Source organism: Lipotes vexillifer, unplaced genomic scaffold (assembly GCF_000442215.2).
Source record: "Lipotes vexillifer unplaced genomic scaffold, Lipotes_vexillifer_v1.1 scaffold920, whole genome shotgun sequence".
Classification (NCBI taxonomy): Eukaryota; Metazoa; Chordata; class Mammalia; order Artiodactyla; family Lipotidae; genus Lipotes; species Lipotes vexillifer.
In genome coordinates, this window is record NW_006783413.1 from 18,091 (window position 1) to 36,598 (window position 18,508).

General features: G+C 43.1%; 1 pseudogene; it reads right to left on the reverse strand.

Moving 5' to 3' along the window:
• LOC103074991 (ras and EF-hand domain-containing protein-like) overlaps nucleotides 1-18,282 on the reverse strand; it is a 30,560-nt pseudogene extending 12,278 nt beyond the window's left edge.
• Between the last annotated feature and the right edge of the window lie 226 nt (nucleotides 18,283-18,508).

Sequence of the window (18,508 nt, forward strand, 5' to 3'; positions counted from 1 at the left end):
CCCGGACCGGGGCACGAACCCGTGTCCCCTGCATCGGCAGGCGGACTCTCAACCACTGCGCCACCAGGGAAGCCCAGCAAATGTATTTCTTGAATTCATATTTAATATATATTGAACACCTACTACTAACTATTGAATGATTGACATTTAACTATATTATTATTGATATTGTGGAAGAATAACTGTTGGGTGCATAAGCTATAGCCGAATTTTCTTCAATGGTTAAATCTCGACCTTACACCTGAGTATATATGATACTGGCAAGAAAATCTGTTGGAGATTGTGTACAACCTGCTCTGGGCTTCTTAAAAGTCTTTCTCAAAGGTTACAAGAGTTTGCTCTGAAAAATCATGTAATTAAATGAGAATTTATTTTCTATGATGTCTTTGAACTATCTTAAAACTATCTGTACACATGTAGAGTTTGTTTAGTTACTATACAAAAAACATCACAAAAAGAAGGCTTTAATCTACTTTTAATTGAAAAATCATTGATTTTTACCTACCTACCCTGCTCCCTAACCTTCAAACACAAAGATAAACCAATAATCGTTTTCCAGTCTCTCTGTTTTATGCAGATAGACCAAAAAATATCAAACTAAAACAAAATTATGGAGATTTTCTTACAAATTTTCTTCAACACATTTCCCCTTTAAAACAAAATGTTGTTGACATCTTCAATTTCAACATTTCAACAGTTAAAACCCTTTGAGACATCATCTCATTCAATAATGCCTGGGGTGTATTTTCCACAAGGTAGAAGTTTCCTGAGACACTCTCCACTTCATTGCTTCCCCAGAAACCTGCAGGAAATTTTAATTACTTTTTCATTTGATTTTCTAAAGAACCAAAGGGTGATTTTCTGGAATGTGCTTTTAAAAAGAAGGTAGCCGGGGCTTCCCTGGTGGCGCAGTGGTTGAGAGTCTGCCTGCCGATGCAGGGGACACGGGTTCGTGCCCCAGTCCGGGAGGATCCCACATGCCGCGGAGCGGCTGGGCCCATGAGCCATGGCCGCTGGGCCTGCGCGTCCGGAGCCTGTGCTCCGCAACAGGAGAGGCCGCAGCAGTGAGAGGCCCACGTACCGCAAAACAAAAAAAAACAAACAAACAAAAAAAAAGAAGGTAGCCAAAAATCCTATTAAAATCTTTTTCACACTATACCAGGATCATCTGCCCTGAAAACTAGTCCACTTTTGTGCTCCCAGAGGTACAGCCCACTAAAAGAGCAAACAACCTTCAGATCTGCAAACACTATCTCCTGAAGGAATCTGACCTCAACCCCTCAGGAGATCCAAGAAAAGGAAAGTCAGTCTTTGGGACTTCCCTGGTTGCACAGTGGTTAAGACTCCACGCTTCCAATGCAGAGGGCCCAGGTTTGATCCCTGGTCAGGGAACTAGATCCCACATGCATGCCACAACTAAGAGTTTGCATGCCACAACTAAGAGTTTGCATGCCACAACAAAGACCCGGTGCAACCAAATACATAAATTAATTAATAACAAAAAAAAAGTCAGTCTGCTCTTAATTGAGTCACCACTTAACTCACTGGTTCATCAGATAAGGAAAAAGCAATTTCAGTCAGCTGTGTATTTACATTTATCTCAATTTACATTTTTCATCCCAAAACTTCACTGGCTTCCAGTTCTGGTTCCCTGAGGTATGAGCTACCCTCTCTCACCTGTGTGGATAACATCCCTTTTGGGCAGTACAACTGGCTTAAAAGCTACTAAACAAAACAGAAATAAATGCTGAATGGTTTCTTTAAATGCAAGTGGTACTAAAGAAGGAGCCATAATAAAGTTATTACAATAATCTGCTTGAGCGGACAAGGAGAACCCACAAAGCAGTAGTATCTGTTTACCTCCATGTACAGTTTTTGTAGCATTTTCCCAAGACTCAAAAAAAAAAGCATTAAAGATAATCTCAATGACCAACCATTGGGCTGGGGGCCGAAGACACAGGTGCAAGCCCATATCTTGCTTATGGCTTCATATCAGCATAAGACTATGCCCACTCTTGGCTAGATGCCTACTTCTCACATGTATTCATAATATTATATATCCATGTTTTGTGTTTACCTTTCTAAATGACATAATTTCTACAAAGATAATTTAGAACTACAGTGTCTGCTTTGGGGAATGTTCAAAATGAACAAAAGGGGGAAAGGAGTTAAAATATACATAAAAACAGAAAAGGAATAAAACTGCAAAAAATACCAATTTCAAAGTGATGGCAGCACTCCAGTCATATGAAACTCACATATCTGGCACCATGAAGAATCCAAAAGAAGACTGAAAGTCAGGAAAGGATGAACAGCACCCTGTGAGACACCCCTCCTTAGCACAGGACTACATTCAAGGGGGTTTAAAACTCAATTCTAGTATATCTGATCATTTTGCTTCCTGAGTCTTCAGCAAACGAAGGTACTCAGGAAGGAAGGAAGAAAGAACCAACAATAGTAAATTGTAACCTGGCAGCCTGACAGCAAAAACAGAAAATGCACACAGGAACTCAAAAAGCCAAGCTGAACTACCATCCCCCAAATCCTGAGGATATCACTATACTACAGTCCAGGATGAAACTCGGCTTCATAATGATGACCCTGAGTTAGCAAGGAAAGCTGAGGTTATTTTGCAAACAGTTATTAAAAGCAAGGCATTGGGTGACTCCATATGTTTACCAAAAGACATGTGACAGACTGCCCATTGCAGCACTCTACGTGACAGCCACAAAGTAGAAAGTACCCAAATGGCCATTAATAGTAAAATGGATAAATGAATTGTGATATCTTCACACAGTGAATACTCTACAGCAATGGAAATGACAGATCTACAACAACAAGCTCACAAGCATAATGTTGAGTGCAAGAAGCCAAACCCAGGTAATAAGGAAAAGAACAGGCAAGAGATCATGCCTGGGGGTCAGGGAGGGGCTGTAGTGATTGGTTGGAAGGGAGCACGGGAGCTTCTAAGTAACATGCTGTTTCCTGATCTGGAAGCTGAATATGCGAGCATTCCATCTGGAAAGATTCAGCAAGCTGTACACCGAGCTCTGTGCCCTTTTCTGTATGTGTATTTGCCTCTGAAGAGCACATTCACAAAATATTACACAATATTCTTGATGAAGTATAAATTTCTTATCTTCGTGGTAAATCCAATCATGAGCACTTCATAATTCAGATTTCGAGTAACCAGAGGCAACCCCTGGCAAAATCTGAAGCACATGATGCTTATCTTTCCTCCCTCAGTTCCACATTCTCTTTCTGGGGCTTTTTTATCTTTTGAAAAGCAACTCCCGACCAAGCGTGGTCACACTCCCTCCCCATTTCTCATTTCCTCAGCAGAGTTTAATACACACACAAATCTCCCAGGGATCCTGTTAAAATGCAGATGCCTCCGTAGGTCCATGGTGGGACCTAGAGCCTGCATTTCTAGAAAAACTCCCAGGTGCGGCCAATGCTGCTTGAGTGAGGCCTCGAGCTGCAGAGCCTGAGAAAAGACGTGATTTAAAACCAGTGCCTGCCAAGCTCCTGGGTGCTGAGGAATGCCTCATCCTGGGAATATGAGCATGGAAGTTTTAGGACCCACATCTGGTGGAACATTCTTGGCTTCCCAGTGCCTCTCAAATTGCATCCCTATTAGCTCTACCAACTCAGGGACAAAAACTAGTAGTTGGGGACAGTAAAGTAAAATCCTGCTCCAACTCTAGGGAGTTTTGCGCTGTTTCTCATTAAAACTTCACCTTTGTACTTGTTAGCATAGTGCCTTTCCCATAGCACTTACAGGAGGGAGAGAGGGAGGGAGGGAGGGAGAAGGGAAAGAAAGAAAGGAAGTGAGCAAGCAAGCAGTTAGTTTGCCTGGGAAAGTGCAGCAATGTAAAGTGCTGGTGTGACTTGCCAGATGGCTGAGAGGCTGCTTAAATCCAAGATGTCTCTTCCATGAGGGGCTCAGTTTGCAGTTACGAATATTTTCATGAAGAGTGAGGTTGTAGGGTGAGAATGGAGGGGTAGACACCAGGGTGAGTAAGCCCTCTTCTCCCAGGGCATCTCAGAGCCATGAATACAGATAGGGCAAGCCTCTTCCTGGCAGAGAGAAAAATGTTAATAACTTTAAAGCCTCCCCAGAAACTTGGTATGTAGTTTTGAAGTGTTTAGGCATTTGGAAGGGGTACAAGGGGAATATAACATATGTATAGGGATTTTTCCCAGATTCAAATTAATATTTGAAAATTTTCTGGTGTGTATTTTATAAGATGGAAGCAATAAAAACAAAAAAAAAAAGAAAAAGAAAGAAATGCTCTCTGATCTCTCCAAAACATTCCCGTAACATAGGGAATCTCGAAAACAGGGTATCTGAAAAACATTTTATTTAGTAGCTGCAATGGTTCATTTTATGTGTCAACTTGGCTAGGCTGCAGTACTTACGTATTTGGTTGTACGTGTCTGGACGGTGCTGTGAAGGTCTTTTGTACATGAGATTAATAAAGCAGATTACCCTCCATAATGTGGGCAGGCCTCTTCCAGTGAGTTGAAGACCTTTAAATGAAAACTGATCATCCCCAAGGAAGAGGGAATTTTGCCAGCCCACTGCCTTCCCTGAGTCTCCAGCCTACCGGCCCAGCCTGCAGATTTCAGACTTGCCAGCCTCCACAATTATGTGAGCTAATTCCTTAAAATAAATCCACCCCCAGCTCCCGCCTCTACACACACACACACACACACACACACACACACACACACACACTCACATCTTACTGGTTCTCTTTCTCTGGAGAACCCTAACATAATGGGTTATGTCACTGTACTTTCACTGGAGTTAATCACATAAACAAATACACCAGCTTCACAGTGAATATATGTTAGCAGTGCTTAAAAGAGTTGAGTAAGATTATTCAGCTTACTTGGTTGAATAAGTTGAACTCAAGAAGAACTGAATTCTTATTCAGCTGCTGAATGAGAACTTTAATTTTAAATAACATTCAACAGAATAGGTCACTTTTTAAGGGCCCAAATGCTCACATAATATAACATTTTAATTCTCACAGGGCTCATTAGGATTGTAACAGACTGTCTAATAGATCAGAGGACTTCTGTGGACAGATTTTATTAGTCCAAAGACAGCTTATTCACTGTAATCTTTTAGGAGAGAGGCAATACATTATCTTTTTAGACCAATATAAAACCTCCAGATCTGTACACATGGAATCAATCTAACGCTCATTTCTGGCTCGGTGCCTTCCTTTAGCCTCCCATGAATTTGTACTCAAGACTAGGACTGCTCAGACAGAGTACATGTTCCTACAGCATCAATTAGCTCGTCCCCTAGGTCAATAGGTGAGAGATGCAGAAGTGGAAGTTGCATTTCCCAGCATGTCAGTGCTCTGTGCCCAAGTAACAGCCACCCAACGCAAGCCTATTACCGCCACTGAAGGCAGCCGGCTGCAAGTGAACCCAGTGCTAGGCACAGTGCTCACTCCCCGGGGGACTTCTTCCTGGCACAGACATTCCACATGCTTTGTGTTTGTTCATTTTGTCCTTATTCCCATAACTTGGCAGCCACATCCCATATACCTCCATCCATCAAGTTACCTTCACCCTAAAAAGATAAATAAATAAACTGCAAAATCCTATATTTTCACTGTTTAAAACATCTACAGTTTATCCTGGACTGGTATTCTGGACTGCTGCATGTCTCTGTCTATTAAGAATGTAAAGTAGGGTTTTTTTTTATTGTGCTAATATCTTATTAGGATTGTTACTGTTTTTGAGTATTCTGGTTGCAAAGCTGTACAGATAGGGAGAGGTCGGCCCCATTCCTACTTTTTTTTTTTTATGTCTTGTGTGTGTTTGCAGAATATTAGGTTTTTCTGGAATGCACATACTATGTTAGAGCAAAAATGCATGCACTATAATTCATTCATTAACATCCCCAAGCTACTCATATCTGCCAGACTGAAGTACAGGCTATGCCAACAGATCCCCAAGGAGGAAAAGAAAAAGTATTTGCATCACCAACACTAACACTAGTTTACAGCATGTCTGTCAGAAAACATGACATACAAATGTCTTAAAACACGGATTTTCTAAGCAAATGTCAGTTGACTCCTCAGAAATTTTTCTGCCTCAGCCAGAGCAGACTGTAACTCTGCTCTATAGGAGCAAGAATTACAACGTGACTGTGTCACATCAGGGGATGAACTGTGCGGCCACCACGCCTAAGGAGATGGGCAACAAGCCAGCACATGCTGCCTCAACCCCCCTGACCCTCCACCTCGGGACCAGGCAGCCACAGGTGGCTCACAGCAGGGGAGACTTCCACCACTGCATTCAGGTTTCAAAATGAATAACTCACTTGCACTTTTTTGTTTTCTAGCCAGACATTAAAACAAACAAACAAACAAAAACACTCTAGGTCAGAGATACCATTATGACAAAATGGCCACTTGAGCATGCTCCATAACTGTGTAGTTGTAAATGATCACAAGTGGGTGTCATGGCTGAACATTCCCCAGAATGTCCCCCAAAATTTTAAAAAATTAAAATTAAAAAAAAAATGAAATTGAAGAGGGTAGTTGCCATCAGTGTGGGGCGGTGGTAGGGGATGGGGATGGAGCTCTCAGAATCTCTTTATCTGGAGTGTTTCTGCCTGGTCACCTGAAAAGGACAGGTATGAGTACATTTAAGGGGAAACTCTTGATGGAGCCTGTATTTGGGGCTGACAAAAATTACAAGACACAGAGCTTTGTAGCTATCCAAATTTCTTATCTCTATAAAAAAGAAATTTCATATTTCCATAGTTTTTTTTTCTTGTGGTTAAGAAACATATAACGTGAAATCGACCTTGACAAACCTATAAGTGTGCAGTACTGTCACCTACATGCACACTGTTGCAGAGCAGATCTCTAGAGCTTGTTCATGTTGAACGACTGAAACTCTCTAACCCACGGAACAGCGACTCTTCATTTCCCAATCCCCCAACCCCTGCCAACCACCATTCTACTTTCTAAGAGTTGGCTATTTTGATACCTCATGTAAGTGGAATTATACATTATTGGTCCTTCTGTGACTGGTTTATTTCACTTAGCATAATGTCCTCAAGGTTCACCCATGTTGTCACATACTGCAGAAGTTCCTTCTTTTTTTTTAAAGCTGAGTGATATTCCACTGTATGTATACACTCCATTTTCTTTATTCATTTATCTGTCAATGGACACTTCAGCTGTTCCCAACTCTTAGCTGTTGTGAATAGTGTTGCAATGATCATGGGAGTGCAGATATCTCTTCAAGATCCTGATTTCAATCCTTTTGGATATACATGCAGAAGTGGGATTGCTGGATCATATGGTAGTTCTATTTTCAATTTTTTGGAGGAACCTGCATACTGTTTTCCATAGTGGCTGCACCACTTTACATTCCCACCAACAGTGTACAGGTTCCCAATTTCTCCACATTCTAACTTGCACTTATTACCTCTGTGTTTTTAATAACAGCCATCATAACAGCTATGAGGCAATATTTCACTGTGGTTTTGATCTGCATTCCTCTGATGATTAGTGATGTTGAGCATCTTTTCATCTCCTCAAAAATTTTTTTGCCTGAAGGACAAAATATTCCAGCAATGAAAGGAAACACCATTGCGGTACCAGAAAATATGACCTCTCATCACTAAATTCCCTTATTTTTGATCAGAAATCATTCCATTCCAATTGATTTTTTAGCTGTCTTAAAACTGTGACAGACAAGTACTTCCAGCTTCAAATGAAGAGAAAAAAAGACATCAGGGGAAAAGGTGTTCTGGATATCTCAGTGCTTTCAGAGCTCAGCCCTCCTCCCCCAAGGACACACCTATCAGGGCAGCATAACCTGGAGGTAGAAAATATTGTACAGCACCACCTGTTGAGCCTGAACAAGGTAACTCTGAAATGACAAGAATATCCAAGAGCAAAAAAGAGAGTAAAGATAGACTATCTTTGGGTCAAAATATGACCCCACAAACTTGAAAGGGCAAGAAGTAACATGATTAAAGGTCTAAGGGCACCATGGAACCACATGTTCACGGATCTTCAAAGCAGGATCACAACTGACACTTGAATTTACCAGGGCATATTCACAGGTAGGAAACAGGGGTTGCAAACTGGAAATGGTATCTTTCCCACCTCACGGAGTATGCAAAATTAGAAATTTCTACTTAAAAGCTGGATGTTTCACCATCCTTTACAAGCTGGCATCGCTGGCAACACTGGGCCTACATCCTGCCTGTCAGCATCTGTCTGTCCCCCCAGCAGATAAAGCAGAGGCTGCTACTGGGCCCCAACTCCATTCTATCAGGTGAGTGTTACCTGCCTGGCCGCGGTGGCCTCTGAGTTTGTGAGCCCCTCTCCGTGACATCAGTCACAGCCCACGGGATGGTGAAGATGGGAACCTGAAGATAATCTAACCAGGACCTAGAATCTCTCTTGTTGAAACTATATCATCACCACACAAGATAAGTGGAGATAACGTCTCTACTGAAGAGAGAAAAAAACTGCCTGAATTTAGTAGGTGTGCTTGATTTCCGACCCCCAGTGAGACCTGGACCCAGACCATCCACCTCATGATTCTTCCCATTCATTACACTCACTGGTGCCTCTGGAGAGAGAGCAGCTGGCCAAGAAACTTTGATTTTTGACTGGATATGATTTTTAAGCACCCAGTTCCTAGCACAGTCCCAGGCATATGTGGATACAAAAAAAAAAAATCTTTTTTAAACGAAGTAATTAAAATGAATGACATAGGAAAAAAGCACGAAGAGTTTCTTCTGTGGGCAAATGACAAACATGATCCTTAAGACTGGGACCAATTTAAGGTGGTCTTCTTCCACAATATTTTTGCCCTCAATTTAAATGATGGGCAAGATCAATAAGCAATGAAAAATGGAGAAACTGTTTTCAATCTTTTATAGCCCTTGAGGAGTTCAAGTCCTTTTAGAACAGTATTTCTCACACTTGACTAACATGTAGACCTTATTAAAGAAAATATCTCCTATGGATTGCAGAGTTGACGTAAATATTGTCTATATCATGTTACGAACTATGAACAAACATAAACAGATATAAACTAATTATACTTATAGTTCCAAAACATTAATGTGCCCAACACACGTTTGAAAATCAATGGAATGATAATTAACAACATTCATTTAATCCAACAAGGGATGCACTTCCACTGAAACTATATCCCCACAGCTAATGTCAGTAGGCACTGGCAGCTTGTGTGCTGCACTTTTGAGTTACATTTACAAGATCAAAACCCCATTCCCCATCACTTTTCCATTGAGAACACAGAGACTCCAACACTCTATGTTGTCAATCAGTTTCATTTTACACAGACACATCACTTACACTAAGCCCACTGCTGTGCCTTCCTCATCAGCCCATGACAAGTGGGGCTGTGGGTGCCGCATAACCAGTCTGAAACAAAGAGGCAGGTTTTGAAATGCTGTAGCCAAATCTGTCATGCAAGGGTCACCCAGGTGATTGCAAATGTGCTCCAAATAATTTGTTTTATATTATCATATAATGATAACATAAAATGAAAACAAAAATGTTTAGTCTTCTAAGACTCCCAAGCATACAAGACCCAAAGGGCCCCTGATTGGAGAAACATTCTTGACATAAAATGTTCATAGTCCGAGGATGTGACCAGAGGTATTTTTCCATTTATTATACTGCATCCCAGGTCCTTCAGGTGTTAGAAACTCCTAGGTATTTTAAAGGGTGAAACAACAAGCTTCTTGAAGGTCAGGGTCACTCTAGTGCCTGGGACACTGGCAGGCGCATGAACACTGAGGGAATTAAAGAAACATGTCTGAGCTACTGCATCTATATATCTTTATAAGACATACAAACGAAGGCCTTAAGGTTTAAATTCACTTTCCTCTTTTTATAATTACTCTGACAAAAGCAATTATAATTTGGAAGACCCCAAACTTACCAGTTGAAGCAATGAAACTGTTTTTCTTGTTTTTTGTTTGTTTTTTAAATTTTTGGCTGGGCCGTGTGGCATGTCGGATCTTAGTGCCCCAACCAGGAATCGAACCCTGCCCCCTGCACTGGAAGCACGGAGTCTTAACCACTGGACCACCAGGGAAGTCCCATGAAACTGTTTTTTTGAGGAACTAATTTCAATGAAATCATATGTGTCATTCCACCATTACAACTTTCCTCTGGGAAACAGTGTTTACTTCCCATTTTACAACATGGTATGAGACTAACAGTCAGATAGGAGAAGCCCAAGTATCGTGATAAATAATCTCTTCCCATTTCTTCCTTCCAACAATATACCGCAGTCAGGCCCCACCTAAACTTCACCAAGCTACACATGAAGCAAGAAGGTATATTGTATATACCCTCTTAGGAGAAGAAAGCAGACATCTGAATCACTACAGCATCCTAACCTTCCCCATCATCTAAAAGCTCTCTCCGCCGTCAGCCTCTAAGCTTCCATTCACGGCACACTAGCCTGTTTCAACTGCTTCCATTTTACAAATGAAATAAGATCATGTAACCTGGGAAGAAACTGAGAAACAGGTAAAGATGTTTACATGCTCAAAGTGACAGTAGTAGTATGACTGTGAATTTGAACGGTGATTCAGGATAGGAGTAAATGAAAACTTCAGGTTAAAAGCCAAGCCAGAGAAGAGTCTGCGGCTCTTAGAGCGTAGTCTTCCCATGATACCTCATTTTAAGCCTTTCTCTTTTTTTTTTTTTTTTTTTTTTTTTTTTTTTGCGGTACGCAGGCCTCTCACTGCCGTGTCCTCTCCCGTTGCGAAGCACAGGCTCCAGACGCGCATGCTCAGCGGCCATGGCTCACGGGTCCAGCCACTCCGCGGCAATGTGGGATCCTCCTGGACCGGGGCACGAACCCATGTCCCCTGCATCGGCAGGCGGACTCTCAACCACTGCGCCACCAGGGTAGCCCCTAAGCTTTTCTCTTTTTGTCCACACCATAAGGTAGAGTAAACAAGCTCTCATCAAAATCTGACAGCAAAGCTCAGAACAAACAGTGAGATCTGAGGGTCAGAGCAGGCCAGAATACCTTTCTGGGGCCAGGAGGCCAAAAAGAAATTACTACCTTGAGATGAAACTCAAATATCAGAACCAGAAGGGGTCACCACCAGCAAGCAGAGCTCAGAAAAACTAAGCCACACACAGATTCCTGCCAGGCCCAAGCGCAAGGTTTGGAAGGTTCAAGGTAGGCTGTGGTTTTCACAGACAGGTAGGCTTCTCCCATTCAGCAGTAATGACACACATAATTGTGACAGAGGATATATTGAAGGGAAAAAACAAAAAGCAACAAGCCAGCAACAATTAGAAAATAAAGATATACAGAGAGATATACAGATATAGATAGACAGATATATCTTTATGCATCTGTCTCTATATATCTCCAGTTCTGAATGCATAAAAGGCAGAGAATCTCTGGAAAGCCTGTGGCTAGCACACTGATAGGCCCCAAAGCCAGTGCCAAAGGAAAGCATTACACACAGTCAAAAACACTCGGTGGCGCAGTGGTTAAGAATCCGCCTGCCAATGCAGGAAACAGGGGTTCAAGCCCTGGTCCGGGAAGATCCCACATGCCGCGGAGCACCACAACTACTGAGCCTGCGCTCTAGAGCCCGCGAGCCACAACTACTGAGCCCACGTGCCACAGCTACTGAGCCTGTGCTCTAGAACCCGTGAGCCACAACTACTGAGCCCGCGTGCTGCAACTACTAAAGCCTGCGCGCCTAGAGCCCGTGCTCCGCAACAAGAGAAGGCAGCGCAGCGAGAAGCCCGCGCACCGCAACGAAGAGTAGCTCCCGCTTGCGGCAAATAGAGAAAACCCGAGGCAGCCTGCCACAACTAGAGAAAGCCTGAGTGCAGCAACGAAGATGCAATGCAGTCAAAAATAAATAAATAAAAATAAATACATTTTTAAAATAAATACTGTATTTAAAAAAAAAAAAAACAACACTCTTCCAGGACCGAGGCTCAACCCACCATCATGCCTCAAGGCTGAAACAAATTTTTATCTCCTTGGAGAGCACAAGATATTACTGGCCATATGAGTGAAAAATATATATTTATCTTCAAACACTACAAACACAGTCCAAAGCACCCAGATGCTCACATTTGGAAGATACTCAAGAACTGAGATCAACCAGAGAAGAGCTGATTTAACTCTCGCATCTCAAGCTGCCTCGGGGCCGTTCTCATTGAGTGGGAAGAGAAGGGAAACTGAGGCACTATCTAATCAATCAGTCAGTGTCTCTCCATCCGTCTGCTCGTCTTCTGCCCCCTCTCACCCAGTCCCTCTCCCTCTGTGTCTCCAGATCACTCTCTGTGTTTATTTCTCTCTTTGCGTCCACCTCTCCTCTCTTCCGTTCTCATTTTGCAAAGCACCACAGCATGTAGGTAGAGTGGGTTTATGAAGCAACTGCACTATTGCAAAAGAAGATGACCAGAGGGAAAAGCCCTAAAGTGGAGCCCAAGAAAGGGAAATGTAAAGGAAACGCTGACCGATGCTGAAACCACGCCTCTGTGTACTTGTAGCTATGTGTTTTAAAAAATCTAGAGAAGTGGGATTGGTGTTCAACTGTTGCTCTTTTCCTCTCTATTTTAGTCATCATCTTTATAGTTGTACAGACATGCTGAAGTAAACCATTTTGACAACCCATATACAGGTCACACGTGGGTAGTTTTGGTTCCTTCTCCATTAAGTTTCTTGCTTCTAAATTATTCAACAAAAGAGTCCTCTTCAACATTGTGTGTGTAGAAAAGGTGCAAATCACGTGAAACAGCTGACAGCATGGGTCCAATTTTGGCACCTGAACCAATCCCACCCTAGCCCTGTCTGGCAGGTCACCAATCACACTAACCCCTGTTACACTAGATGCACCCACCCTGGGTCTGTCCCTGGTCTGGCTATTGTGGCACAACCAGTGCCCATGCACAAACCCATTGCGGTTCCAGTGCCAGCTGGACCCTTGTGTTTCTGTTTCTAAGAATGAGGGGTTCTAGGTTAATTTATCAATGTGAATCAGTCCACAAATGACACTCGCTATCACTACAAATGGAACTGAGAAAACTCTGAAAAGCTTCAGCTCTGATTAGAGGAGAGAGATGAATTCCTATTATGCCCTTGCCTCAGTCAAATGCTTAACGTGTGTGTGTGCACACGCGCACGCGCGCACACACACACACACACACACACACACCCTATATCCTTCTCTCCTTGCCAATCTAAGAACACACCAGCGCTCACTAGGAACTTGAAAGTATAGGGAGGGAACCAACAAAAGAAATGAAGAGATCACACACAGTATGAACTAACTGCATTCTCAGTATACGAAGCAAGGAATCAAAGAACACGGGCTTATTTGATTCATTCAGCAAATATTTATTGAGTACACTTATTGTACTGGGTACAAACCTTGCTTTCACCAAGAGAATGTCCCTGGCACCAGGAACTGATTAGACTAGGTTATTACAAGTCTGCTCTCTGCTTCTCCCCAGACATCCTCTCCCCACTTTATGGATTTTTCTTGGCCTGATACAATCCTCCTTCCAGAATTCTCTTACACAACTACATCACCTTGCCCATTCTGGTTTCACCTGCTGGCTGACCTAGTTCTAGCTTACTAGGAAGAGGTGACGGCCCATCCTGACCCTCTGGACCATTCACACCTGCCCAACTCAACAGGTCACTCGGACACTCCCGTCCCCAGCCTTTAAGGAAAGGAGTCCCTCAGTATTATAAGAGATAACGAACTTAAGAATGTGTTAACACATCCCGGAGACCATTTTTATTCTTTCCCAATGCAATGTTATTTTCTCTCTAATATCGCAATTATTGATAACTGAGGAATTTAACCCAAATTTGCTTAATATTTTGATCTAAGAGCTTGAATGATCTTTTGTTTGTTTGTTTTTGTTTTTTTGATTTTTTTTGTTTTTGTTTTTGATTTTTTTTTTGAATGATCTTTGAAATCGCCACCACGTTTTACCTCTACAAGAACCAAACATTCTTATACTATCTGATATCTGTTCTCCTCAAACTGTACATGAATCCTCCTAGGATAGGCATGGGACAGGGTCACCTGGGGGAAGATGGAGTGCCAGGTGGGAAACTAAGCCACCAGATGAAATGGCACACCTTCCCAGAGAGACAATTTTCCCCTTGAAAGGAAATATAACATTTTAGATTAAAACAAGCCCCAATATGTTATAGAGTAAAATGAACAAATGCATGATTTTTTTATGATTAAAAACTCAAGACTTCAAAGAAAGCTCCTGCTTGTGGGCAGTCTGTCAGGCTATGCCCACAATACATGGTGTTTCCTGCAAATAACTCTCTTGCTTTTACAATTTCTTCGATGAAATTTTTGAGAAATGTTTAACCCACCCTATGAACTTCCTGAGGGCATGAACTACGTCTCCTCTTTCTCTTTGTCTCCAGGGACCTAGGACAGTACATAAGACAGTGCCTGGCACAAAACAGGCACTCTGATGTTTGCAGGATTAATTTGGCTGAAATAATGGCAACAGCACTGTCAATAACAAAAGATTTTTTATCACATTTGAATGGGAGGAAGGGAAGGTGAACAGCTGTATGAGGACATGGAATAGAAGCAACCCAATTTACCAAAACAGCTGATGGCTACCATGTGAACAATCAGATGAAGCAACTCAGTTTATTTCTTTTCTGCTTGAACAAGTACAGGAAGGCAAATATTGTACCTGTTAATCTCGCAGAAGATGGGGGTGGGGCTTAGGACACAAGTCTACCATTTGACATTGGTGCCATTAAATTTAATAACTTCTGAAGAGTTGGAAAAGCATTGTGATAATAATAATGTCACCAATGATATTAAGTCCTGGTTTGTATGCAGATCCTAAGAAGGTCATTTTGATCATTTAAAGGTTGTGTCATATATTTGCTGCTGAGACTTGACAACTCTGAAAAGTAGTACAGTGTGTGTGTGTGTGTGTAAAATGTGGTGTGGGCTTACCTTTTCTTATTCTTAAAATTGCTACCTTTTTTAACTAGCTGGACCCAAACCAAGTTACACATGAAAGATGATTCGAAGTATATGGCTTATAGCAAAGTTTAAATTTTTCTACTTCCTTGGTGGAGACACTGCATTTTCACTCATTTGTAAATAATAGAAAAGATGGGTATCACACACACTTTCTCCCCATAATCCATCTTATACCGCAATGAGTCACTTTCTATGCCCAGTATTCTCAAACTCTCCAAACTGCAGGGAGAGGCTGTCCGGAGGAGGAAGTGAGGACTCCCAGCCCTGCAGGTCTAAGCAGTGAATGGGTGAGCCAGGCCACTGCTGCCTTCCAGGGCTATTTCCTTTTCTGAGTCATATGTCTCAAATATGTGAACTGCCAACCAAAATGATGCCTTTCAGACCTTCCTAATAATGACAGCCAGAGATCCATAAAATTTCAACGGAAATCCAGAGAGCAGAAAACCATTTTATAGTATTAACATGCTTGTAGCGCCTGAGGAAGAAGTGAAAATAGCTTAAGACATACCATGACTCCTGGCAGAGATAGATGGAAATTCATCTCAATAAAACCCTACTACATTTCCCTCTATGCCCTAAACCTGCAGCCATCCCCTTTCGCCTGCGAATTAAGTAACTTGATGTTATGTTATTTCTGTCGGAGCCATAAGAGTAGAGAGTTTATTTTTCATGATTTTATCATTTTATTCTGTGATATAAAAAGCGAGAGTTTTCACTCTCAGTTTACAACATCTGGGATTAAATGCTGCTCTTTTATTAACTGGGCAAGTCCCTTAAGACTTCAAGAAATTAGGTCTAAATTTCTCCATCAAGCAGAGATAAGAAAGTCTACAACCCTGTTTAATTCTGAAAATCAAACAAATGAGCTTGTAAAATAGTAGGCATCAATGAATATTTGTGTGCAGCAATATAAATGCACAACAATGTCTTGTTTTCTATGTAGTAGCAGGAAAACAGGGAGTAAAAAAACTGCTATAGAGAAAGCCAAACTGGCTAACAGCCCGGGTCACGGCTCAGGTGCCGCTCAGGTGCATCCAGAGGCCTGGAGTAGAAGGTGCCGTAATCAAGTCGTTGAGAAGTGGGAGCGCTCCTAAGTCAGTGTCTGGGAAGATTCTCCGGACGCTGCGGATTTCACTTTGGCCTGTATAACTAACAAAGTGCCCTTTGCAGGGCTCAGATATGAGCAAGTAAAACTTTCTCCCCAAACTCTGACTCTGAACGCATTCCCTTTCCTTAACGCTACGGCATCTCGTCTTGGGGAAGTTAAAGCGAGTCGGTGAATGGAGAAAAAGGAACTCAGAGAGAGACTAGGAGTGCTGCACACTCCTCAGTGTAAGAGGGAGAGATGGCAGCGCCCCCTGGGAGGACAGGAAACACCACCACCACCTCCCGCCCTCCAAACTACACACGCACCTGGGGATGAACTTGGCCTCGTCCCAGAGTCGTGCCTGGAAGTCCTGCCAAGCCTAGCCAGGGCTCGCCGCGTCCCAGGAGGCGGCCAGAGCCGCCGCCGCGTCCTTGTCGCCCTAGCCCTCCTCGCTGTCCCCGGGGTCGGACCCCGCCTGGTTCTCGCGACCCCCAGCCAAGGAGCCGTCCCCCGCGGCCGGCCCAGCGGAAGCCGAGCGCAAACTCCTGGAAGCTGAGGCGCAGTCGCGGTCGGCTTCCAGCCTCCGGAGCCGGCCTCGGCTTCGGCCGGCAGCTCGCGCAGCTCCGCCCACAGGGCGCTGAACTTCTTGCGTTCCAGCTTCCCTGAGCGGTTCGCAGGCGACGAAGACGGAGCGCAGGCCGACTAGCTCCTCCAGGTCCCCGTCCGCCTCCGTCCCGCCTGGTGGGGCAAACCGAAAGGGCTCCGCGGCGCGACGGGACACGCGGTCCGCTCCGGCTGTGGCGACAGCGGGGAGGCCGGAGCCACCTACTGCCCCCGGGAGCCGCGGCAAGTCGGGCTGGTTTGGCCACTGGCGGGAACCTCCAGGCGGGGCGAGGCGCCTGGGTGGGTCGGTTCGGCGCGCTCCGACGCGGCTTCGCGTTCTGCCAGCTCTGGAGCGGTGCCAGCGCGCCCCTGATCCCGCGCAAAAATGCCAGCCCGCGACTGAGACCCCGGCGCGTCCTCACGCGCCTTCACGGCGGGGCCTGGCTCTGTGCCCAGCCTGGGAGGAGGAGCGCCCAGCTCCGGTTCCCACGCCTCCGGGATCCCGGCTGTGCTTCCCGTGCAGAGCTCTGGACCCTGAGTTTGGGGCTCTTGGAGTTGGGGGGGCCCGGCCGGAGCTGAGAGTGAGGCAGTAGGCTCTTTGGCGTAAACAGTGGTTACTCGGGTCAGTCAAGAGCTGGCAGGAGCGTAGAGAGCTAACTGGACAGAAAGGGGAAAGGAAAGTAGGGGCAGAATTCCAAATTGGTTAACGTTATGTGTATTTTATTCTTTTCTGATTCCGGAAAATTGGTAAACTTCTGTATATACAAGATTTACCAGAAGACCCCCATTCTCTGATTTTACTGGCTTTCTTTAATGCATGTCCGTCCAACATTAAGATCCAACTAGTTAATGCACATTAGGAATCACATAGATCTTCCAGATCCTCAAATCCAAATAATTTTCCACAGTTCTTGTCTCCAAAACCTGAGAAAATTAATAACCAAAGTCCTTGACAGGCAGCAATAGTTAAACAAGGACTGAGGTAGCTTTTAAACAAATCTTATGGAAATTGTATGTGCAGATGTATGTTACCCTTTGATCTTAATTTCAACAGTGCTATTATTGTTTCTTTAATACTGGCTGCTTAATGGGTATAAGATCTTTAAAATTCATCCATTCTTATCTTTTTTTTTTTTAAATCTCGTCTTATTTTCAAGAGACCCTCACTTTGTCCTATGACTTATGTATATGTTCCCTTTGGTGATTCTCATAGCTTGTGAAAATGCATTTGGGTTATTTTTATCACATCAGTTCCCTCCACTTTTTAGACTTTTTTATTTATTTCCATTTCTTTTAGTAATGACTCTGTATTCCATTTATTCTCATTCTGAATTCTCTCTATTGCTTATTACTTTGATTGTTTTCAGTGTCATAAAAATAGACAATTTGACTGACACATTTCTTCAAGCTGATGTTCTGAAACAGAAAGCTAAATGCTAAACATCCGAAGAACTGTTTCTTCTTGAATAGTACAATAAATAAAGTCAACACTCACAGCATCCGTCAAGCTGTAAATGCCACTGATATTCGCCATCCGTAAATTTAACTAGTGAATTATGAGAGGCATTCTATTAAGAAGCCCTGGTCTTAGCAATCTAATTGCTAAGTGAATATAGTTCTGTACAAGTAGATAGCTAATACATTGGAATGAATTTTATTATTAGTGCAATAAAAATTGTTATTGATTTTGTGTTTATGTGCTTTCCTGTTTATTCTAAAGACTGATTTTTCCATATAAAGTAAAAAGTGGCCTCGGTAAT